We start from the raw sequence: 24918 nt of genomic DNA on the forward strand, positions 1-24918 counted from the left end.
ATCAGGCGGTCGAGTCCGTCACTGGTAGCACTGGTGGTGATTGCACCGGTGACGGTGGTTGTGCTGGCTCCGGCCTGACTCGAGGTGCCAGCACGTTAAGTGTTGGTAATCCCTCGTGCGCGTACATCGCGCCTGTTATGGGAGTATCGTGTGGTGTCTGTGTAGGAGTTGGAGTGCACGGTGTCTCGTGGGTATATATATCAGTGGGTATGGGGTTCATAGTCACCATGGAGTGTTCAGGGTAGGGGTTTGGTGCTCCTGCGGGTGCCAGGTCGTGGATGGAGACCGTCTCCTCCCGCCCATCAGGTAAGACCACGTAGGCATACTGGGGGTTTGCATGAAGTAGGTGAACCCTCTTGACCCTCGGGGAGTATTTATTGCTCCTCGCATGTTTCTGGAGTAGTACTGGCCCCGGGGACGTCAGCCAAGCCGGTAGGGTGGTCCCGGTGGTCGACTTCCTGGGAAAAGAAGAGTCGCTCATGAGGGGTGGCATTGGTGGACGTGCATAACAGGGAGTGGATGGAGTGGAGTGCCTCGGGGAGGACCTCCTGCTAGCGAGAGACCAGCAGTCCCTTTGACCTAAGGGCTAAGAGTGTGGCCTTCTCCTTCTCCACCTGTCCATTTCCCCAGGGATTATAGCTTGTGGTCCTACTAGTTGCAATACCCCTAGCCAGCAGGTACTGGCGCAGCTCATCACTCATAAACGAGGACCCTCTGTCACTGTGGATATAGCATGTGTACAATGTCCTGTGTATGTTACTAAAAAGGGCTTCTTTGGTTCGTTACGAGTAGGAATGCTTCTTTGTTAAAAGTTTCTCTTGCTGTTGTTTCGCTTTAGAATGGCTGATATGGTAATTGTATTCATTTGTTAATCAATGGGGAATGCTATTGTGTTTTGTGAGGCTGGGAACTTGGGGGAGGGGTTGCGCGGGCTTGGGGAGTCCGGAGGGAGACGCCGAGGAAGGAGGACGTGCGCTCGGGAGACCACCGGGGAGTCCGAAGTGGGAGTTTCGGGAGGACGACCACCTAGGAGTCGAATGGTTCGCTGGATGAGCTCCACCGATGTGCACTAAACTGACTGAACTTTGATAAGTTGGCGCCTTTTGTTTTTTTCTTGTATATATATAGTACTGCCTAATACTCTTTTAATTTTAGTAAACTCTTTAAAGTGTATTTCATAACGGTATTTGTTGTGAGTTTGATACTGCCGGCGGGGGCGCGAGGCATAAACTCGATTCTCACAGCACCTGCGTGTACGGGAGGCGGGGTTGGTGTGTGGCTGGATCTCTTTTTCCCCTAGACATATACCAGCCTGTTGGGTAAGTGTTACACATGGGTATCCGAACAGAGTGAAGAGCTTGCGCAGGGCTTATATGACTGACGTGGTAGTGGTATCAGAGCAGGGGATGGCGAAGGGGAACCGCGAGTACTTGTCAATTATGTTAAGAAAGTACACATTGTGGTTGGTGGAGGGAAGGGGACCCTTAAAGTCGACACTCAGTCGCTCAAAGGGGCGGGTGGCCTTGATTAGTTGTGCCTTTTCGGGTCGGTAGAAGTGCGGTTTGCACTCTGTGCAGACCTTGCAGTCCCTGGTCATCGTCCTGATCTCCTCAAGGGAGTAAGGCAGGTTCCGGGCTTTCACAAAGTGGAAAAGATCTGCATATACGGTGTATAGCCGGTCGATCTGCGCGCTGGCACACGTTCCCTGGGATAGGGAATCAGAGGGCTCATTGAGCTTCCCAGGCCTGTACCTGACGTCATAGTTGTAGGTGGAAAGTTCAATTCTCTACCTCAAAATGTTATCATTTTTTATTTTGCCCTGCTGTTGGTTGCTAAACATGAATGAAACTGAGCACTGGTCAGTCAGCAGGGTGAACTTTTTGCCGGCGAGATAGTGCCTCCAGTGCCTAAAAGCTTCCACTATGGTCTGGGCTTCTTTCTCCACCGTGGAGTGCTGAATTTCAGGGCCTTGAAAGGTACAGGAGAAGAACACCACCGGTCTTCCCGCCTGGTTGAGGGTAGCAGCCAGCGCGAAGTCGGAGGCGTCACTCTCTACTTGGAAGGGAATGGTCTCGTCCACTGCACTGGACAACGTTCCTTCTTTCATTATGTTGCAAAGAACTGTTATTCCTTTAGATGTCCAGTCCTTAAATCTAGCATCCATTTTATTTGGTGTAAAATCCGAGTCATATACACACCATTTAAGAATTGCAATAATTATATCTGAGGAAGAATGGACAATAATATGGAGGCATCAATGGAAATGTACCAGTTCACAGAAATGGAGGGAGTTTGGATGGAAAAACTTGATAAGATATTTTATTACACCCTCTCAGAAATCCCATTATGACAGTAACCTCCCTGTTTGCTGGAGAAATTGTGGAAATCAAAATGCAAATCATTATCATATTTTTTGGGACTGCCCTGTTATCAAAAACTATTGGAGGGGGATACACAATGCCCTACAAGACATCTTTAAATGTGAAATACCCTTGGAGAGTAAGACCATATATTTTGGATATATACCTCAAAAATGGTTGAAAAGAGATAAATATTTAATGAATATCCTCTTGGTGGCTGGTAAAAAGACTCTTACTAGGAAATGGTTATCACAGGAGAGACCAACTTTAAATACATGGATGGAAATTACAATGGACATTTACAAAATGGGGAAGATAACAGCATCTGTTAATCATAAGCTGGAACAATTTGATTCATACTGGGAATAATGGTTTAACTACATAATGCCTCATAGGCCTGATTTTATTCTCACAAATCAATGAATCTGTTGTAAAAAAAAAGATCACTCCGTATTTGTACATAGTTCTTTCCTTTTGCTTGTTTTTTCTTTCCACCCTTTTCTATAAGTGTATACCTCAGATAAATACTTTGTGGAGATTTGTGATATATATGATTATATGATATATATGTACAATGTCTGAAATACATCTTATGGAAATGTTTGTTTGATGAACGTCAATAAAAAAAATTACAAAAAACAGACAGCAATTCAACTCTGGCCTCCGTGACCCTCAACCAAAGCGCTCCCCACCAGCTCGCAAGGTCAATGATGGACATCCTGGTGGAGGGGCGCAGGACAAGCTGCCTGTTTGACACGGGCAGCACAGAGAGTTTTATCCACCCGGACATGGTGCAGCATTGCGGACTTGTGACACGGCCAGTAAGCCAGAGGGTCGCCATGGCTTCTGGGTCGCATATAACAGACATCCGGGGGGGGGGGGGTTGTGTAGTGATACTAGTGGTGCAGGGCAGAGAATATTGAGACTTTACATTACTGATCATGCCTCAACTGTGTGCCCCTCTGTTATTGGGGCTTGACTTCCAGAGCCACCTGAGAAGCATGACAATGGAGTATGACGGGGCCCTCCCACCAATCACTGTCAGAAATCCTAGGTTCTGTTGGAATATGTCACATACCCTGCTACTGACCACCCCCACACACCGACCTGCACATCCCACTGTTACGTTCCCCAGTAACCGGGTGACTTACCAGCAAAGATAGAGAGGTCCGCTGAAGCCTGATGATACTATTTTCAAACGTTTTATTTATAAAGGGGCACAAACGTATGGTTAATACAAAACATTCAGATCATATACATCATCAAAACTCAATCTAAAGCACAGTATAGTAATAATCAATCAAAAATAAGCTCTATCGTTGTCTAGGGGATACTGAGTCCAATGGAATATAAGAGTCACTCAAAGTCTGCTGGCTTCCCCGTTTCGGGAACCGCTAGCATTTCACGTGTTGGAGAGAGAGAGAGAAGGAACACTTGCCCGTCGTCTTTGCGAAGCAAATCCCTGTTGTTAGTTAAAACGGTTTTTCCTTTGGTTTCAGCCACAGACTCCCGATCCGGAATCTAACGCACGTGGCTTCTTTCAGAATGGCTTCCCGCTCCGACGGGAAGCGCTATCGTGTCTTCTTCGTGTGTCTCCTTGGTGCGTCTGAGGCCCCGCCTCGGCAGCCCACCTTTTATCTGGACTGGCAGGGTTGTAGATGTCAATCAGGGTGGGGGTGAGGCAATCTTTCCCCCATCACCCAGCCCACATTGCCCTGAGGGTTTGCACGTAGTCCAGTTCCTTATTCCACAAAGGTGTCTCCCAAGACAATGGCCAGGTCCAAGGCTTTTGTCTGGCTGAGCGGCCAGCCCACATTCCAAACCGTAAGGCTCTCTCTCTCTCTCTTGCGATTCTCACAAAGGAGGGGGCTGGGGTTATAACACCACCTAACACCATGCCAACAGCTGCACTATGGACACCACTTGTGGCCTTCCACCCTCAAGATCCTTCCCCCACCGCTGTTTGCCAACCTGACCCCCGACTGTAAATCTGTGGCAACTGAAATCAGGAGGTACAGCGCAGTGGACAGGGCCTTCATTAAGTCGGAGGTGCAGCGGCTGCTCAGGGAAGGGATCAACGAGGCAAGCATAAGTCCTTGGAGGGCCCAGGTGGCTGTTGTTCGGAACGGGGAGAAAAATAGGATGGTCATGGACTATAGCCAGACCATCAATAGGTTCACGCAGCTTGACGCGTACCCTCTACCCCGCATCAGGGATATGGTCAATCAGATAGCTCAGTACAAGGTGTACTAAAGTCCTAAAGTCCATTTACCATCAGCTCCCCATCCACCCAGAGGACCGCCCTTACACTGGCTTTGAGGCGGACGGTAGGCTTTATCACTTCCTGCGTGTCCCCTTCGGTGTCACGAATGGTGTATCTGTCTTCCAGAGAGAAATGGACTGGATAGTGTACCAGTGCCAACTGAAGGCCACGTTCCCATATCAGGATAACATCACCATCTGTGGTCACGACCGGCAGGATCACGACAACAACCTCCGTAAATTTTTCCAAGCAGCCAAAGCTTTCAATTTTACCTATAACAAGGACAAGTGTGTGTTCTCCCTCTGGATTATATTATTTTATAGTAGTTTTCCATATTTTAAGAGTCAATTTCACCAACGGGTTATCAATAGTATTTATGTACCTTTGCAGGTTGTTATCAGCCAAAATTGCCTGTATGGGGATGGGAAGTACCCGCTCCTCAATGTTTTTCCATTGAGCGTCATATGATGGGTTGCACCAACATGTCACAGCTCTCAACTGTACTGCAAAATAATAATCTCTAAGAGAAGGTAGGCCCCATCCCCCCTTTTCCTTTGCTAATTGCAAAGTTTTGAGACGAACTCTAGGCCTTTTACCCTGCCAAATATACCTTGATAACATCTTGTTCCATTCGTTGAATTGATTTTGATTAATCTCTATTGGTAGGGTCTGAAAGAGATATAACAGTCTGGGCAGTATATTCATTTTAATAGACTCAATCCTTGAACTGAGACTGAAAAAAGGTATCAGGCTCCATCTTGCCACATCTTCCTTAATTTTTTTATATAAAGGCAGATAATTCAATTCTGATAATTTTGCCAAATCTTTTGGCATAATGATGCCCAAATATTTGAAAGACTCTGTGTGCCATGCCCAGGGTATCTACTTTCAATTTCTCTTGGTGGGCTATAGTAATATGAAAGTAATTGGGTTTTATCTATGTTGATCTCGTATCCTGATAATTGACCATATTGTTCAAAGGATTGCATCAATTTAGGTAAAGAGTATGTTGGTTGCCCTAGATAGATCAAAATGTAATCCGCATAACAAGCCAATTTATGCTCTGTCCCTTTAATGGTAATTCCCCTGATATCTTAATTTTGTCTGATGTATTGAGCTAATGGTTCCAGATATAACGCGAAGAGTAGTGGTGACCATGCACAACCCTGTCTCGTGCCCCTTTCTAGGGTAAGACTATTTGATAAATATCCATTGATTTTAATCCTAGCAGTAGGATTGTCATATAGTGTCCGTATAGTTTTAATAATTGTGTCTTGGAAACCAAATCTATGTAAAACTCTGTAAAGAAAATTCCAATTAACCAAATCAAATGCTTTTTCAGCGTCCACGCTTATCACTATTGCTTTGATTTTATTTTTTTGTATATGATCCATAATGTGAAGTGTCCTTTGTATATTGTCTTGTGTCTGGCGTTGTCGTATAAAACCTGTTTGATCGTTACTTATCAGTATGGGTAGAAACTCCTCTAATCATTTGGCCATGATGGAGGTAAATAATCTATAATCTACATTAAGAACGGATATTGGTCTAAGTGACCCGCATTCCATTTTATCCTTGTCTTCTTTCGGTATAGCTGAGATTATCACTTCCTTCCAACTGGGTGGCATTTGTGTCTTTTTTAGAGCCCAGTTCAGTGTGGGGGAGTAAAACAGGAATTTACTCATTTTTAAATTCTTTGTACCACTCTGTTGTATACCCATCTGATCCTGGTGACTTGCTTAATTTAAGCCTACTAATTGCAGCTTTTAATTCAACTTCATTTATGTCAGCAGTCATCCTTCTATTTTGTTCCGCTTAAAGTGGGTAACTCTAGAGAATTCAAGAAGGTGTCAATTTGGGTTATGCTTCCCCCTGGAACTTTGGAATATAGAGTTTTGTAAAACACTTCAAAAGCTTCTTGAATTTCACTTAGCTTATTTTTTATCATTTTTGTTCTTGGGTCCCTAATTCTATGGATTGTATTTTCTGCTATCTTTTTTTTCAATTTCCACGCCAGTATTTTCATAGATTTTGATCCACTTTCATAATGTCTCTGTTTCAGAAACATTAAGTTTTTCCTGATTTCTTGCGTAGCCAAATTATTTATTTCATTCCTAATTCTTTTAATTTCCCCTAATGCATCCTGTGCCAAATTCAATTTGTGTTTTTTCTCTAGTTCCTTCAGCCTATTTTGTAATTCCTCTAATGTTTTATTCCTTATTTTTTTCTTATATGAAGATGTCGCTATAATTTTCCCTCTTAAGACCGCCTTCAGAGTATCCCATAAAATGGGAGGTGAAACCTCTCCATTATCATTAAATTCTAAGTAGAGACCAATTTCTTTTTTAATTTGTTGCTTGAAGTACAGATCATTGAGTAGACTTGAATTTAGTTTCCACATAGTATTCTTTGGTTGTAGGTCAAAATCAACAGATAGATATATAGGTGCATGGTCACTTACATCTATTGTCCCAATTCCACAGGAGTTTATTTTGTCTTTGTCTTTTCCAAATGTTATGAAATAGTCTATTCTTGTATATACAGAATGGGGAGCAGAATAATGAGTGTAATCCCTTCTGTCAGTGAAAAGGTCCCTCCATATATCAATTAAACCAACATCCTCAAAAAGTGTATTAACTTTCTTATGTAAAGATTTTGTTTCATAGGTTTTTCTATTGGAAGAGTCTAAGTTTGGTTGTAATTGTAATTCAGAAGTCTCCCCCACATATCAGGAGACCTTCTGTTTCTGTTACCATAATATCAGTAATTTTCTGAAAGAAACTTCCCAAGGGTTTCACTTCCCGGGGGTGCGTATATATTCAATAGAGTAACTGAATTGCCATCTATATTCCCCCTTACCAGAATATATCTGCCCTCTTTATCTCCCATTTCGAAGACTTTTTCAAAATTTAGCTTACTTGAGATAAGAATAGCAACTCCTCTCCTATGTCCTGATTTATATAAGGAGAAAATCAGATTAGTGAAGCCCATTCTCTTTAGTTTTTTATGCTCATTATCACTTAAATGAGTTTCCTGTAAATATACTACATGGGCTTGTTCTTTTTTCATTTTGGATAAAATTCTCTTACGTTTGATTGGATTTAATAGCCCATTGACATGAAAAGAAATGAATTTTACCTTGTCCTTAGCCATCTGTATTTATCTGTCAATGTATCATTGAAATTAGAATAAAACTTAATCGATCTACTCCCTGAACAAATAAGAACCAAGAAATGCAAATAATAACAAAAATAGCAACGAATGCGTGATTCCAAGGCTGAGGTCTCTCATAAATGACCCTGCATTGAGCTAGAGGAAATGTCTAGCTGTGGGGGATAACCCCTCCTACTTGTGAGTTGAGGGCCCCCATTGCAGTATTCATAAAAGTCAGTGAACAAATCCATTACACAGAAAAGATTTCCCTGTGTACTCCTCCTATATATATATATATATATATATATATATATATATATACACACACACATACACAAATATATATATATGCATACATATATGCATGCACATATACATATATATACACACATACGTACACACATATACACACACACACACACACACACACACACACACACATATATATATACACACACACACGTTACACACATACACATATATGCACACATATACATATATATATATATATTCTCATTTTGGTGGGGAAAAAGGAGTAAGTGAGCGAATAAAGAATAACAACTAAGTAATATAAAATCCACATTATAATAAGTATTTCTCAAGATAGGTATATCACCGTGTACTTTTGCTTCTGTTTAGCTTCTCAACATTTTTAAAGTTAGTCAAACCTTATGGCTCTTCTGAAGGGGGTGAGGACTATCTTTGGGAAACTCCCGGTCTCTTCCTGATATGTTTCTCTCGGCTTCCTCCCGTCTCCTGCCTTCTCGTTTCTCACACTATTTCCCTAGCCGAGCGGGACAATTCCTCAGCCAGGCTTTCTTTCGTTTTGGTCATGCTGACAGGCAACCCTCTGGCCTTCACGTCTATAGTTGCCTCTTCCACTGTCTGGTACAACTGTGTCCTGTTGTCATAAAACACTCGAAGTTTAGCAGGGTACGGAGTTTGAAATCTAATCTTATTTTGCTTTAGTACTCGCTTTACTTCAGAGAATTCTTTGCATTTCTGGAGGACTGCGGGGGGGGGGTAATCTTGGTCAAAATATATTAATTTATCCTCTAAAAACACTCTCTTCTTACCCCAGGCCCTTAGTAGAATCTCCGCCTTGGTGCTGTACCGAAGGAATTTAATTATAATTGAGCGTGGCTTTCTATCCTGGGTAGGTTTTGGGACTAATGCGCGGTGCGCTCTTTCGACTTCCAGCTCCATAGCTGGGGGGAGATCCAGCGCGTCCCGCAGTAACTTTCCGACAAACTCCATCATAGACGGGCCCTTCGGGAACATTGTAGATTCTGCTATTTTTCCGCCGTGATCGTCCCTCCAGATCAAGCAGTTTACCTTCTTGGTGATGTATGATTTTTATTGTCTTGCTCAGTATCTGTTCCATGTTTTGAACGTGATCTTCCACCTTCTCAATGTGAGTCTCTGCCACCGCTATTTTTTGATTCACGGAGCTGCTGCTTTATATCTTTCTAGACCTCCATTATTTCTTTCAGGATTTCGAAGACATTCGCCACTTCGTCTGAACGAGACCCAGCAGCCGCCTTGCTAGCACGCGGTCGGGTCAGAGAGCCACTTGCTGCACTTCTCTCGGATGCAGGCTCCGCAGTGTCGCTTTTTTAATTTCCATTTCTTCTCCCCATTCTTGCCCCTCTTTTCAGCTCAAATATTTTTTGAAAAATATTATGTTTGACGGGTTAATGATGCTTAATACGCATTTTTCCGGAGGAGCTAGTGACTTAAGCTGCCATTCTGGACGATGACGTCACTGGAAAAACAGCATGGCTTTGGCAAAGGCAGGTCGTGCCTTACGAGCCTGATTGAAGTTTTTGAGGATGTGACTAAACACAGTGATGAAGGTAGAGCCCTTCGGAAGGTAGATGTAGTGTATATGGATTTTAGCAAGGCATTTGATGAGGTGTCCCATGAAAGGCTTATTGAGAAAGTAAGGAAGCATGGGATCCAAGGGGACATTGCTTTCTGGATCCAGAACTGGCTTGCTCACAGAAGACAAAGAGTGGTTGTAGACAGGTCATATTCTGCATGGAGGTCGGTGACCAGTATTGTACCTCAGCGATCTGTTCTGGGACCCCATCTCTTCATGATTTTTATAAATGATCTAGATGCAGAAGTGGAGGGATGGGTTAGTAAATTTGCTGATGATGGAAAAGTTGGGTGTTGTAAATAGTGTGAAGGGCTGTCAAAGGTTACAGCAGTACATCAATAGGATGTAAAACTGCACTGAGAAGTGGCATATGGAGTTCAACCCAGATAAGTGTGAGGTGGTTCATTTTGGTAGACTCTTGGCAGTGTGGAGGATCAGAGGAATCTTGGGGTCTGAGTCCATAGGACACTCAAAGCTGCTGTGCAGGTTGACTCTGTGGTTAAGTAGGCATACAATGCATTGGCCTTCATGAACTGTGGAATTGAACTTAAGAGCCGAGAGGTAATGTTACAGCTATATAAGACCCTGGTCAGACCCCACTTGGAGTACTGTGCTCAGTTCTGATCACCTCACTACAGAAAGGATGTGGAAACTAGTATAAAGGGTGCAGATGTGATTTACAAGTATGTTGCCTGGATTGGGGAGCATACCTTATGAGAATAGGTTGAGTGAACTCGGTCTTTTCTCCTTGGAGTGGCGGATGAAGAGAGACAGACAGATAGACATACTTTATTGACCCCGAGGGAAATCGGGTTTTGTTACAGTCACACCAACCAAGAATAGTGTAGAAATATAGCAATATAAAAGCCATAAATAATTAAATAATAATAATAATAAGTAAATTATGCCAAGTGGAAAATAAGTGCAGGACCAGCCTATTGGCTCAGGGTGTCTGACACTCCGAGGGAGGAGTTGTAAAGTTTGATGGCCACAGGCAGGAATGACTTCCTATGACACTCAGTGTTGCATCTCGGTGGAATGAGTCTCTGGCTGAATGTACTCCTGTGCCTAACCAGTACATTATGGAGTGGATGGGAGACATTGTCCAAGGTGGCATGCAACTTGGACAGCATCCTTTTTCAGACACCACTGTTAGAGAGTCCAGTTCCACCCCCACAGCATTATGAGTTTGTTGATTCTGTTGGTGTCTGCTACCCTCAGCCTGCTGCCCAGCACACAACAGCAAACATGATAGCACTGGCCACTACAGACTTGTAGACCATCCTCAATATCACCCGGCAGATGTTAAAGGACCTCAGTCTCCTCAGGAAATAGAGACAGCACTGACCCTTCTTGTGACCTAGTAGAGGTATATGATGTGAAACATTGATTGTGTGGATTGTCAGGGGTTTTTTTCCAGGGCTGAAATGGCTAACACAAGAGGGCACAGTTTTAAGAAGCTTGGAAGTAGGTACAGAGGAGATGTCAGGGGTACATTTTTTACGCATAGAGTGGTGAGTGTGTGGAATGGGCTGTCAGTGACGGTGTTGGGGGTGGATACGATAGGGTCTTTTAAGAGATTCCTGGATAGGTACATGGAGTTTAGAAAAATAGTGGGCTATGGGTAACCCAAGGTAATTTTGAAAGACATGTGCAGCACAGCTTTGTGAGCCGAAGGGCCTGTATTGTGCTGTAGGTTTTCTATGTTTCTATGAAGGATGTAAGTAATAAAGTCAATTCAATTCAATTCAATTTTAACATCGTAATTGCATCTGTCGCTACCACCTTCTCTTGTGCTTGTTTCAGATAATCCCCACCTTCTGTGAATAATTACTTAGATCTGCCTCACATTTTCCCCCTCAATTTTATAAGTTATACAATGTCACCCAATGTTCAAGTGAGAATAAAACCGGTCTATCTAATCTTTCCTTGTATCTACTGCTCTCTATTCCAATATCCTGGTGAGTTTCTATTTAATTCTCTCTACTATCCTTTCTGTAGTCTGGTGCCAGAACCGTACACTGTATAGTTTAACTAATGTTTATACAACAACAATATGATGTCCCAACTCTGACACTCAATGCCCAAGTTTATTAAGACAAGCATATCAAATGCTTTCTTCACTGCCCCATTCACCTGTATTAACACTTTCATGGAGTCATGGATTTACACCCCAAAGTCTCTCTGTATATAAAGGCTCCTAAGATATGTTGCTACTCTACTTATTCCACCAGAACTTGACTTCCCATCGTGCATTTCCATACACTTGTCTGGAATTGAATTCCGCTTCCGCCACTCTGTCCAATTTTTCAGATAATCTGTGTCTTACTCTGTCCATAGATAACTTTGTTCACTAATTATGAGTCCACCAATTTTCATGTCATCTGAGTACTTCAAAAATCAGAATGCCTACATTCTCATCCAAATTATATGACAAACAGCGAAGGTCCCAAACCAATCCTATAGTACAGATTTTTAGTCAAAATACTAATTTTTTCAGCCAGAATATAGTCTGGGATAAATGGTCAAAATAGACACATTCCAATAATTTTCCTGCTACCACCAGGTAGTTTCAGATCAGACTGATCACATTGCACAGATTGATTTGTTGGTTTGGTTCTGACATCAGTCATTTGTTAAATAGTTGGTGAAGATACAAATCCCTCACTCCTTCTTCAAAGAATGGGGTTTCCCTTCCTCCATAATTGATGCTATCCTCACCTGCATCTCCTCTATTTCCCAGACAAACATGCTCACTCCATATTCCCATCACTTTAACAGGGACAGAGTTCCTCTTATCTCACCTACCCTCTGCATTCAACACAATATTCTCCAGAATGTCTGCCACCTTCAAAGGGATCCTACCACCAAACCCATTTTTACCTCCCCCATCAACTCTCCAGTTTCTGCAGGGATTGCCCCTCCATGAATCCCTAGTACATTTGTCCCTACACACTAATCTTCCTCCTGGCCTTTATCCCTGTGAGCAACAGAAATGCTACATCTCACCTGCCTGTTCACCTCCTCGCTCACTTCCATTCAAGGCCCCAAACAGTCCCTCCAGGTGAGGCAGCACCTCACCTGAGAATCTGCTGGTGTCATCTATTGTATCTGGTACTTCCAATTCAACCTCCTCTACCTGAGAGGAGACCTGATGTAAGCTGGGGGACCGCTTTGTTGAGCACCTCCACTCCATCCCCATTCCTGTTCCGTATGGCCTTCTCTTTTACCACGATGAGGCCACTCTCAGGGAGGAGGAGCAACATCTCATATCCTGTCAAGATAGCCTCCAACCTGATGGTGTGAACATTGACTTCTCATTTCAATAACCTCTTTTTTTCCTTTTCCCTTCCTCCTTCCCTCTTCTCCTGTTCCCCACTCTTGCCTCTTTCTTCTTCTCACTTGCCTATCACCTCCCCCTGGTGCCCCTCCTTCTTCCCTTTCTCCTATGCTCCATTCTCCTCTCCTATCAGATTTCTTCTTCTCCAGCCTTCTATCTTTCTCACTTATATGACTTCACCTATCACCTTCCAGTTATTCCCCTTCTCAGATGACCATAAGACATAGCAGAACTAGGCCATTCAGTCCATCGAGTCTGCTCTGCCATTCCATTATGGCTGATCCCAGACCCCAAGTCAATCCCATACACCTGCCTTCTTGCCATATCCCTTGATGCCCTGACCAATCAGGAAGCTATCAACTTTCACCTAAAATATGCCCACTGACTTAGTCTCCACTACAGTCTGTGGCAGAGCATTCCACAGCTTCACTATTCTCTGGCTAAAACAATGCATATAAAAGGTTGCCCCTTAATTTTGAGGCTGTGTCCTCTAGTTCTGGATACCCCCACCACAGGAAACATCCTCTCCACGTCTACCTTATCTAGTCCTTTCAATGTTCGGTAGGTTTCAATGAGATCCCCCCACGTTCTTCTAAATTCCAGTAAGTACAGGTCCAAAGCTGCCAAAAGCTCCTCATACGTTCCTGGAATCATCCTCATGAACCCCCTCTGGACTCTCTCCAATGACAACACATCCTTTCTGAGATATGGGGCCCAAAACTGTTGATAATACTCCAAATGCAGCCTGACTAGTGACTTATAAAGCCTCAGCATTATCTCCTTGCTTTTATGTTTTATTCCCCTTGAAATAAATGCCAACATTGCATTTAACTTCTTTACCACAGACTCAACCTATAAGTTAACCTTCTGGGAATGTGGCACGAGGACTCTTAAGTCCCTCTGCACCTCTGATGTTTGCACCTTCTCCCCATTTAGATAATAGTCTGCACTACTATTCCTCTTACCAAAGGGCATTATTAAATTTTTCCCAACACAATTCCATCTGCCATTTCTTTGCCCATTCTTCCAACTTGTTTAAGTCCTGGTGTAATCACATTGCTTTCTCAGCACTACCTACCCCTCCACCTATCTTTGTATCATCAGCAAACTTTGTCACAAAGCCATCAATTCCATTATCTAAACCATTGACAAACAACGTGAAAAATAGCAGTCCAATACTGACCCCTGAGGAACACCACTAGTCACTGATAGCCAAACAGGAAAAGCCCCCTTTATTCCCACTTGGTACCTCCTGCTTGTCAGTCATTCCCCTATCCAGGCCAGTATCTTTCCTGTAACACCATAGGATTTTATTTTGTTAGGCAGCCTCATATGTTATCAAATGCCTTCTGAAAATCCAAGTAAATGACATCCACTGCCTCTCCTTTGTCCACCCTGCTTGTTACTTCCTTGAAGAAATCTAACAGATTTGTCAGGCAGGATTTCCCTTCACAGAAACCATCCTGACTTCGACTTATTTTATCATTAGTCTCCAAATATTCCGAAACCTCATTCTTAATAATGAACCCCAATACTTACACTGAGTTAAGCTAACTGGCCTGTAATTTCTTTCCTTTTGCCTTCCTCCCTTCTTAAAGAATGGAGTGACATTTGCAATTTTCCAGTCCTCCAGGACCATACCAGAATCAAGTGATTCTTGAAAGATCATGACCAATGCATCCACTATCTCTTCAGCAACCTCTCTCAAGATTCTGGGATGTAGTCCATCTGGTCCAGATGACTTATCCACATTAAGATATTTGAGTTTGCCTAATACTTTTTCTTTTGTAATAGCAATGGAACTCACTCCTGCTCCCTTATACAGACCTCTGGCACACTGCTAGTGTTTTCCACAGTGAAGACAGATGCAAAGTACTCATTAAGTTCATCTGCCATTTCTTTGTCACAAACAAGAGGAAATCTGCAGGTGCTGGCAATCCGAGCCACACACACAAAATGCTGGAGGAACTCAGCCAGCCAGGCAGCATCTATGGAAAAAAGTACACTTGACATTTTGAGCCAATGTTTCAGCAGGGCTGGACAGAAGGTTTGTGCATAAGGGTTTCATTTTATTCCATTGCAATACTGATACAAGTGACTTGTGCTTCTCCCTCTGAAATTGCAGTATGAATTCAGTCATATTTGCTGCGTCGGAACGGTTCCTTTACCTTAACACTCCCTATAAAATCTGGATTATTACACAACACTCAATCTAAGATAGCGTTTCCCTGAGTAGACTCAAGCACAAGCTGCTCTAAAAAGCCATTTCATTGGCATACAACAAATTCCCTCTCTTGCAATCTGATGCCAACCTGATTTTCCCAATCCCCTTGCATATTGAAGTCCCCATTACAATTATGACATTACCCTTATTACATGCCTTTTCCAGTTCTCTTTGCAATCTCAACCCCTCATCTTGTCTACTATGTGGAGGCCTATACATGATTCCCATACTGTTTTTTTAACCCTTGCAGTTTCCTCATTCAACCCACAAAAATCCAAACTTCTCTGACTCTGTCACTTCTTTCTAAAGATGTAAATCCATCTCTTACCAACAGAGCCACATCACCACCTATGACTTCCTGCCTGTCCTTTTGATACCAACTGTGTTAAGCTCCCAACTATGGCCTTCTTTCAGCTACGACTTAGTGATACCCACAATGTCATACCGACCAATCTCTTAATTGTACAATGGGTTTGTCCACCTTATTTTGAATGCTACGTGTATTTAAATATGGCACCTTCAGTCCTGCATTCTTCGCCCTTTTAAATTTTGCCACTGTGGTACAATTTAACTCTTTGCTCTGTCTGCAATTGTCCCCAATAATTGGCTTGTCCTTCCTTACATTCATATTACACCCATCATCTACTTGTAAACCTGCTGGCTCACCCTCAGCTCTATCATACTGGTTCCCATCTCCCTGCCATATTAGTTTAAACAACTCCCAACAGCTCTAATAAACCTGCTCACAAGAATATTGGTCCCCCTCTGAATAAGTGCCAACTGCCCCTTTTGTACAGGTCCCACCTGCCCCAGAAGAGGTCCCAATTATCCAGTGTTACATGCCCACAGTTTGATATCAGGACAGTAGGATGATGTAATGGTCTTGTGACAATGGGGTGATGTGATGTCATGTGATGGTATGGTATAAAAGAAAAGCCCACAACTGTGACGCAGTTCTTATTTGTATTTTACACGGCAACCCTGTTGACGCTGGTAGGCTGTTCTGGTAAGATGCCACCGGTTTTGTTTGTTGCACATTTGTTTTTCCCATACAGTTTATTATCGGAGAGTGAAGACATTACCAGCAAACCCAAAGGATTGGGTAAAGTTAACGATGTTCGGTGTTTTGGAAGTGATCGACTTTTTTGAATCTTCATTCCGGAAATTGTGGCATGCATGTTTGAGTTAAACCCCTGCAAGGTTTGGAAGGTTTGTGCAGTGACCACCCTCCAGCCAAAAGGTCGGTTATTTCTTCGTGATTTCTTCAGACAAGGCATCTCTCGGCTGTGATTGGCCGATTTGTCAATTCTTTGAAGGAATTGCCGCTTCAATAAGGTCTCTCCTTAATGACTGTATAAATCACTTGGACTTTTGAATTTACCATTTAAAGTATGGGTTTGAATAAGAATATGTTAAGAACTTTTTCTAAGTTTGAGTGTTTGTTAGATATAGTCACTTAACTGTTAAGTTAGTCGTTTGTTTACTTTTCTATGTTTTTGGGCAGAGGTTAATAAACTTTGTTGTTTGTTTATAAATTCTGACTCAACTTCATATCGATTGCTGCTGGTTCATTAAACCAGAAAACTGAATCCCTGCCCCCGCTCCAATTCTTCAGCCACACATTTATCTTCCACCTCATTCAATTCCTATCCTCACTGTCACATTGTACAGGCCGCAATCCCGAGATTGCTACCCTTGAGGTCCTGCTTCTCATCTTCCTTCCTAACTTGTCAGGACCCCCTCCCTCTTCCTACGTCATTGGTACCAATATGTGCCATGCCTTCTGGCTGCTTACCCAGCCTTTTCAGGATATTGTGGACACGTTCAGAAACATCACAGACCCTGGCACCTGGGAGGCAAACTACCATCTGTGTTCCATTTTTGCATCTACAGAATCATCTATCTGTCCCCCAAACTATAGAGTCTGCTGCTCCTGCTGCGATCCTCTTGTTCCCTATCCTTCTGAGCCACAGAGCCAGACTCAGTGCCAGAGGCACAGCAGCTGTTGCTTCCCCCAGGCAGGTTGTCCACCCCCAATAGTACTCATAATGGAGTACTCTCCTGACAGTCACCCATTTATCTGACTCCTGTAGCCTTGGGCCCTGTAGTTTCTGTCTATCACGTCTTCATTTTTCCTAACAAACCGAAGGTCATCGAGTTGCAGGTCCAGTTCCTTAACACGATCTCTAAGGAGCTGCATCTTGATGCACCTGATGCAGATGTGGCCATCGGCAAGGCTGGTAGCCTCCTGGAAATTCCACATCTGACACCCAGAACAGAACACTGGCCCTGTGGACATAACCCCTATTCTCTTAAGATTCAAATAAAAAAAATAAGGAAAGAAACTTACATATTTACCTTGCCTCTGCCTGTTCTCGCCAAAGCCTTGGCACTCTGACTCAGACCACTCCCACAATGACTGCTTTGCTAGACGCTACCTCTCTTTTATGGAGACTGAGTTTTTTAAGGTCTTCACCGGATTTGTGTGGGAACACTTCTACTGCGTCTGCACATAACTCTATTCAATGACTCCCATTGAAAAAACTTAACTGCTTTTTAAAATTCTTTGCCAGACTTGCATTGGAATGCTTATAATGTGTCTGTGCAGTATTCCAATCAAGGACCCTCCCCCACCTTCCATCTTCATTTCCAGTCCTGATGAAGGGTCTTGGTCTGAAATGTCAACTGTTTATTAATTTCTACAGATGCTGCCTGACCTGCTGAGTTTCTCTTGGATTTTGTGTGTATTGCTCTGGATTTCCAGCATCTGCAGAATCCCTTGTGTTTATGAGTACAGAGAAAGATCACTGCAGTCCTGTCATGCTACATACACCGTTGACCCAGGAAGCATTTCACTCAGACAAATAAAGCTGGAGGGATTCCATTGGCTCTTCATTACAAACTCTTCTCCAAATATTAAATTGTTATTGTTGCATTCAGTGAGACTGGGAGGCTCTTAGACTGAATGAAGATTTTCTTCATGTCAATTTCCCAATCTGTGCTTAGTTTCCTTAATACAGAGGAATTGGACTTAGGTTTACCACTGTAATTTATGACATTAAATGTGTTATTTTACGGCAACAGTTCAGTGCAAAGACATAAAATTACCATAAACAACAAAATAAATAAATAATGCAAAAATGAATAATGATGCAGCATTTATGGACCTTTCAGAAATCTGTTGGTGGAGGGGAAGAAGCTGTTTCTGAATCTTTGAGTGTGGATTTTCAGGGTTCAATACCTCCTCCCTGATGATAGTAAGCATGTCCCAGATGGTGATAGTCCTTCCAGAAGCACTGATTCTTGAAGGTATCCTCAATGGCAGGCAGGGATGTGCCTATGATAGAGCTGGCCAAGTCTACAACCCTCTGCAGCCTTTTGCAATCCTGTGCATTGGAGCTTCCATACTGAACTGCGATGAAACCAGTCAGAATGCTCTCCACGGTATATCTGTAGAAATTTGCTCGTCCTTTGTGACATACCAAATCTCCTCAAATTCTGAATGAAGTTGAGTCTTCTTTGTGATTCCACATGGCAGGTCCTCTGATATGTTGACAAACAGCTGATGGTGGGTGCATATTCCTCTTCCTAAAATCCTTTTCTTGGTCTTGCTGATGTTGAGTATGAGGATGTTGTTGCAATACCATTCAACAAGCCCATCTGTCTTGCTCCTACATGCCTCCTTGTCATCATTGGAGATCTTACCAACAACAAGGTTCAAAGTACATTTATTATCAAAGTATGTATAAATTATACAACCTTGAGATTTGTCTCCTTATCAACCACAAAACAAAGAAACCTCAAAAGAACTCATTTAAAAAAAAGACCGTCAAGCACCCAATGCGCAGAGAGAAAAAAAAACAAATTTGCAAACAATAAAAGTAGGCATATAGCTTCAGATCTGAAGTTTTACAAAGGTCACGAAGCCAGGCATCATTGCAGCTGGAGCAGGCCACAGCCTCAGTTCATCGCGGAACTGAGTAAAAGTCGTGGAGCAGCAAGCAGAACCAGGAGATGTCATCTGCAGATTTTGGAGATACATTTGAGCTTTGGCTATCCACACAGTCATGAGTGTAGAGAGTGTAGAGCAGTGGGCTAATCATGCATCCTTGAGGTGCGCCTGTGATGATTGTCAGTGAGAGGGAGACGTTATCATGGATCTGTACTGACTGTGGTCTCCAGATAAGAAAATTGATGATCCAGTTACAGAAGGAGGTACAGAGGCATAGGTTTAGAAACTTGCTGATTAATATTGAGGGGATTATGATATTGAGACTGCAGTACAGGCACTCCAGTGGCATATTGTTTTGGAATAAGTCCAAATAAATTATTTATCAAATAAACTGCTGATTGATGCTGAAATAAAAAATAGAAATTCTGCAAGCAATTAGTAGATCAGGTAGCATCTATGGTAAGAGAAACAAATGTTCAATATCTATTACCATACATCAGGTATGTTTCATCCAGAGAATCTACTGTCTATGGTGAGCTGAAAACAATGTAAAATCAAAGAAAATGATGAAAATTGAAACATCACAACAAAAAGATTACTAAAGAAAGTAGAAATAGAGTTCAAGTGAAAACTAGCTAGAACTATGAAAACAGGCAGTAAGATTTTCTGATCATTTTTGTAATCAGTTAACGAAATGGATGTTCATCTCATTGAACATAGGTCTGGAGAAATGATGGAAAACAAGCAGAATACAGATGAATTTAACAGGTATGTTCACCTGACGCTACTATGGAGAATATAGGTTACATGCCAGAAATAGATGCATCTGAGGAATTGAACAGAGAAAGAACTCTTAAAATTTACAAACACTAAGGAAATGGCACTGACCAAATTGTCAAAATGGTGGTTGATAAGACTTTGGATCCAGTTGGGACTTGAAATATATGCTGATAGAGGAGCTGATGCATTGGCTTTAATTTTTCCAAAATTCCAAATGTTCAGGCAAAGCTCCTCTGGACCGGAAAATAGCAAGTATGAAAGCAAAATCATATTTAAAATGGAGTGAGAGAAAAAGCAGGAAACTACAAGCCAGTTTGCGTAACACTTGTCACAGACAACATTTCACAAAATCATTATAATAGTGGACTTCAAAAGCAAGCTAATCAGTTAAAATCATTGTGAACTTGTGAAAGCAAAATCATATTTGACCATGACAAATTGATTTTATTTTTGAGGAGGCGATGAAGATAATTGATGAGGGCAGGGCAGTGGATGTTGTCTACGTGACCTTTTGTAAAGCATTTGATGAGGTCCCTCATGGTATGTTGATCCAGTAGATAAAGGCACAGTGATCCATGGATACTTGGTAGATTGGATTAAAAATTGGCTTGGCTGGGAAGAGGGTAATAGTTATTCTGATTGGAGCTCTGCAACCAGTGGGATTGCATTTGGATGAGTGTTGGGACCCCTGTCGTTCGTGAAAAATAAACAGACAGATGCAGAATTAGACCATTCAGCCCATCAAGTCTGCTCCACCATTCTATCATGGCTGATATATTATCCCTCTCAACCCTATTCTCCCTGTAACCTTTGACGCCCTTACTAATCAAGAATATATCATCTTCTGCCTTAAATATACCCAATGATTTTGCCTCCACAAGCAAACAAATTCCACAGATTCACCATCCTCTGGCTAAAGAAAATCCCCCTCCTCTCTGTTCTAAGGGACATCCTTATATTCTCAGGCTGTGCCCTCTAATCCTAAACTCCTCACTATAGGAAACATCCTCTCCATGTCCACTCTATCTGTGTCCTCTAATCCTAAACTCCTCACTATAGGAAACATCCTCTCCATGTCCACTCTATCTGTGTCCTCTGGTCCTAAACTCCTCACTATAGGAAACATCCTCTCCATGTCCACTCTATCTGTGTCCTCCGGTCCTAGACTCCCTCACTATAGGAAACATCCTCTCCATGTCCACTCTATCTGTGCCCTCTAATCCTAAACTCCTCACTATAGGAAACATCCTCTCCATGTCCACTCTATCTGTGTCCTCTAATCCTAAACTCCTCACTATAGGAAACATCCTCTCCATGTCCACTCTATCTGTGTCCTCTGGTCCTAGACTCCCTCACTATAGGAAACATCCTCTCCATGTCCACTCTATCTGTATCCTCTGGTCTAGACTCCCTCACTATAGGAAACATCCTCTCCATGTCCACTCTATCTGTATCCTCTGGTCTAGACTCCCTCACTATAGGAAACATCCTCTCCATGTCCACTCTATCTGTGTCCTCTGGTCCTAGACTCCCTCACTATAGGAAACATCCTCTCCATGTCCACTCTATCTAGGCCTTTCAATATTCGATAGGTCTCAATAAGATCGCCCTCATTCTGCTAAACTCCAGCGAGGAAAGTCCCAGGGCCGTCAAAAGCTCCTCATACGTTAACTGTTCCATTCCGAGAATCATTCTCGTAAACTTCCTCTGGACATTCTCCCGATACAAGACACTTCCAACCATGCCAGCTTCTGAGATTTAAACACCAACTCCCCAGAGTATGGATAGCTGGTGTGACCTCTTTTTGATGTTTCTGTTTATTGATAATCATGTTTTGGGTGCCAAGAATTGAGTATTTAAGGAACACCTGTTTAGTCCTCAGTCGTAAGCCTTACTAGTGATTTCACCTAGCATTTGTTTTGTGCTCAGTTCTCGATCCAGTTTGATACTGTGTTTCAATCCTTCCTACAGATCAGTTGGATCCAAGCCATCGTTGTCAAGGACTTGTCACATTCTCCAATACCAACACATCCCTTCTTGGAAAGGGGCCCAAAATTGTTCACAATACTCCAAATGCATCATGACCAATGCCTTATAAAGCCATAGCGTTACATCCTTGCTTTTATATTCTAGTGTTTTGGGAAGGAATGCGAGCATTGCAATGGCCTTCCTTACCATCTGCAAGTTAACCTTTTGGGTCTGCACCTGTTAAGTCCGTGTCTGGAACACACCAGTGTTTGGTACTGGGAACACACTGAGTGGTCGGTGTCAGGACACACTGAGTGGTTGGTACTGGGAACACACTGAGTGGTCGGTACTGGGAACACAATGAGTGGTCGGTACTGGGAACACACTGAGAGGTCGGTACTGGGAACACACTGAGTGGTCGGTACTGGGAACACAATGAGTGGTCGGTACTGGGAACACACTGAGAGGTCGGTACTGGGAACACACTGAGTGGTCGGTACTGGGAACACACTGAGCGGTCGGTACTGGGAACACAATGAGCGGTCGGTGTCGGGCCACACTGAGTGGTCGGTACTGGGAACACAATTTGTGGTCGGTACTGGGAACACACTGAGTGGTCGGTACTGGGAACAAAATGAGTGGTCGGTACTAGGAACACAATGAGTGGTCGGTACTGGGAACACTGAGTTAACGATGATTGGAACACACTGAGCGGTCGGTACTGGGAACACACTGAGCGGTCGGTACTGGGAACACACTGAGTGGTCGGTACTGGGAACACAATTTGTGGTCGGTACTGGGAACACACTGAGTGGTCGGTACTGGGAACAAAATGAGTGGTCGGTACTGGGAACACAATGAGTGGTCGGTACTGGGAACACAATGAGTGGTCGGTACTGGGAACACACTGAGTGGTCGGTACTGGGAACACAATGAGTGGTCGGTACTGGGAACACACTGAGAGGTCGGTACTGGGAACACACTGAGTGGTCGGTACTAGGAACACAATGAGTGGTCGGTACTGGGAACACACTGAGAGGTCGGTACTGGGAACACACTGAGTGGTCGGTACTAGGAACACAATGAGTGGTCGGTACTGGGAACACACTGAGTGGTCGGTACTGGGAACACACTGAGTGGTCGGTACTGGGAACACACTGAGTGGTCGGTACTGGGAACACACTGAGTGGTCGGTACTGGGAACAAAATGAGTGGTCGGTACTAGGAACACAATGAGTGGTCGGTACTGGAAACACACTCAGTGGTCGGTACTGGGAACACAATGAGTGGTCGGTACTGGGAACACACTGAGTGGTCGGTACTGGGAACACACTGAGTTGACGATGATTGGAACACACTGAGTTGACGATGATTGGAACACACTGAGTGGTCGGTGTCTGGAACACACTGAGTGGTCGGTACTGGGAACACACTGAGTGGTCGGTGCCTGGAACACACTGAGTGGTCGGTGTCTGGAACAGACTGAGTTGACGATGATTGGAACACACTGAGTGGTCGGTGCCTGGAACACACTGAGTGGACGATGACTGGAACACACTGAGTGGTCGGTGTCTGGAACAGACTGAGTTGACGATGATTGGAACACACTGAGTGGTCGGTGTCTGGAACAGACTGAGTTGACGATGATTGGAACACACTGAGTGGTCGGTACTGGGAACACACTGAGAGGTCGGTACTGGGAACACACTGAGAGGTCGGTACTGGGAACACACTGAGAGGTCGGTACTGGGAACACACTGAGTGGTCGGTACTAGGAACACAATGAGTGGTCGGTACTGGAAACACACTCAGTGGTCGGTACTGGGAACACAATGAGTGGTCGGTACTGGGAACACACTGAGTGGTCGGTACTGGGAACACACTGAGTGGTCGGTGCCTGGAACACAAGGAGTGGTCGGTGTCGGGACACACTGAGTGGTCGGTGCCTGGAACACACTGAGTGGACGATGTCTGGAACACACTGAGTGGACGATGATTGGAACACACTGAGCGGTCGGTACTGGGAACACACTGAGCGGTTGGTTCTGGGAACACACAGAGCGTTCGGTACTGGGAATACACTGAGTGGTCGGTACTGGGAACACACTGAGTGGTCGGTTCTGGGAACACACTGAGTGGTTGGTGTCGGGACACACTGAGTGGTCTGTACTGGGAACACACTGAGTGGTCGGTGTTGGGACACACTGAGTGGTCGGTGTCGGGACACACTGAGTGGTCGGTGTCTGCAACACAGTGAGTTGTTGTTGTCTGGAACACACTGAGTGGTCGGTGTCGGGACACACTGAGTGGTCGGTGTCTGCAACACAGTGAGTTGTTGTTGTCTGGAACACACTGAGTGGTCGGTGTCTGGACACACTGAGTGGTCGGTGTCGGGACACACTGAGTGGTCGGTACTGGGAACACACTGAGTGCTCGGTGTCGGGACACACTTAGTTTTTGGTACTGGGAACACACTGAGTGCTCGGTGTCTGCAACACAGTGAGTTGTTGTCTGGAACACACTGAGTGGTCGGTGTCTGGACACACTGAGTGGTCGGTGTCGGGACACACTGAGTGGTCGGTGTCTGCAACACAGTGAGTTGTTGTTCTCTGGAACACTGAGTGGTCGGTGTCTGGACACACTGAGTGGTCGGTGTCGGGACACACTGAGTGGTCGGTACTGGGAACACACTGAGTGGTCGGTGTTGGGACACACTGAGTGGTCGGTACTGGGAACACACTGAGTGGTCGGTGTCTGCAACACAGTGAGTTGTTGTCTGGAACAAACTGAGTGGTCGGTGTCTGGACACACTGAGTGGTCGGTGTCTGCAACACAGTGAGTTGTTGTCTGGAACAAACTGAGTGGTCGGTGTCGGGACACACTGAGTGGTCGGTGTCTGCAACACAGTGAGTTGTTGTCTGGAACAAACTGAGTGGTCGGTGTCTGGAACACACTGAATGGTCGGTGTCGGGACACACTGAGTGGTCGGTGCCTGA

The 24918-nt window shown here is 43.9% G+C and overlaps 1 long non-coding RNA gene across 1 annotated transcript; it reads left to right on the forward strand.

Moving 5' to 3' along the window:
- Positions 1-229: 229 nt before the first annotated feature.
- Positions 230-22057, forward strand: LOC140714456 (uncharacterized). The gene is made up of 3 exons (XR_012095874.1): positions 230-306; positions 19895-19942; positions 21926-22057. It is a non-coding gene; the product is annotated as an uncharacterized lncRNA (long non-coding RNA).
- Positions 22058-24918: the final 2861 nt, after the last annotated feature.

Source organism: Hemitrygon akajei, chromosome 21 (assembly GCF_048418815.1).
Source record: "Hemitrygon akajei chromosome 21, sHemAka1.3, whole genome shotgun sequence".
NCBI classification, from domain to species: domain Eukaryota; kingdom Metazoa; phylum Chordata; class Chondrichthyes; order Myliobatiformes; family Dasyatidae; genus Hemitrygon; species Hemitrygon akajei.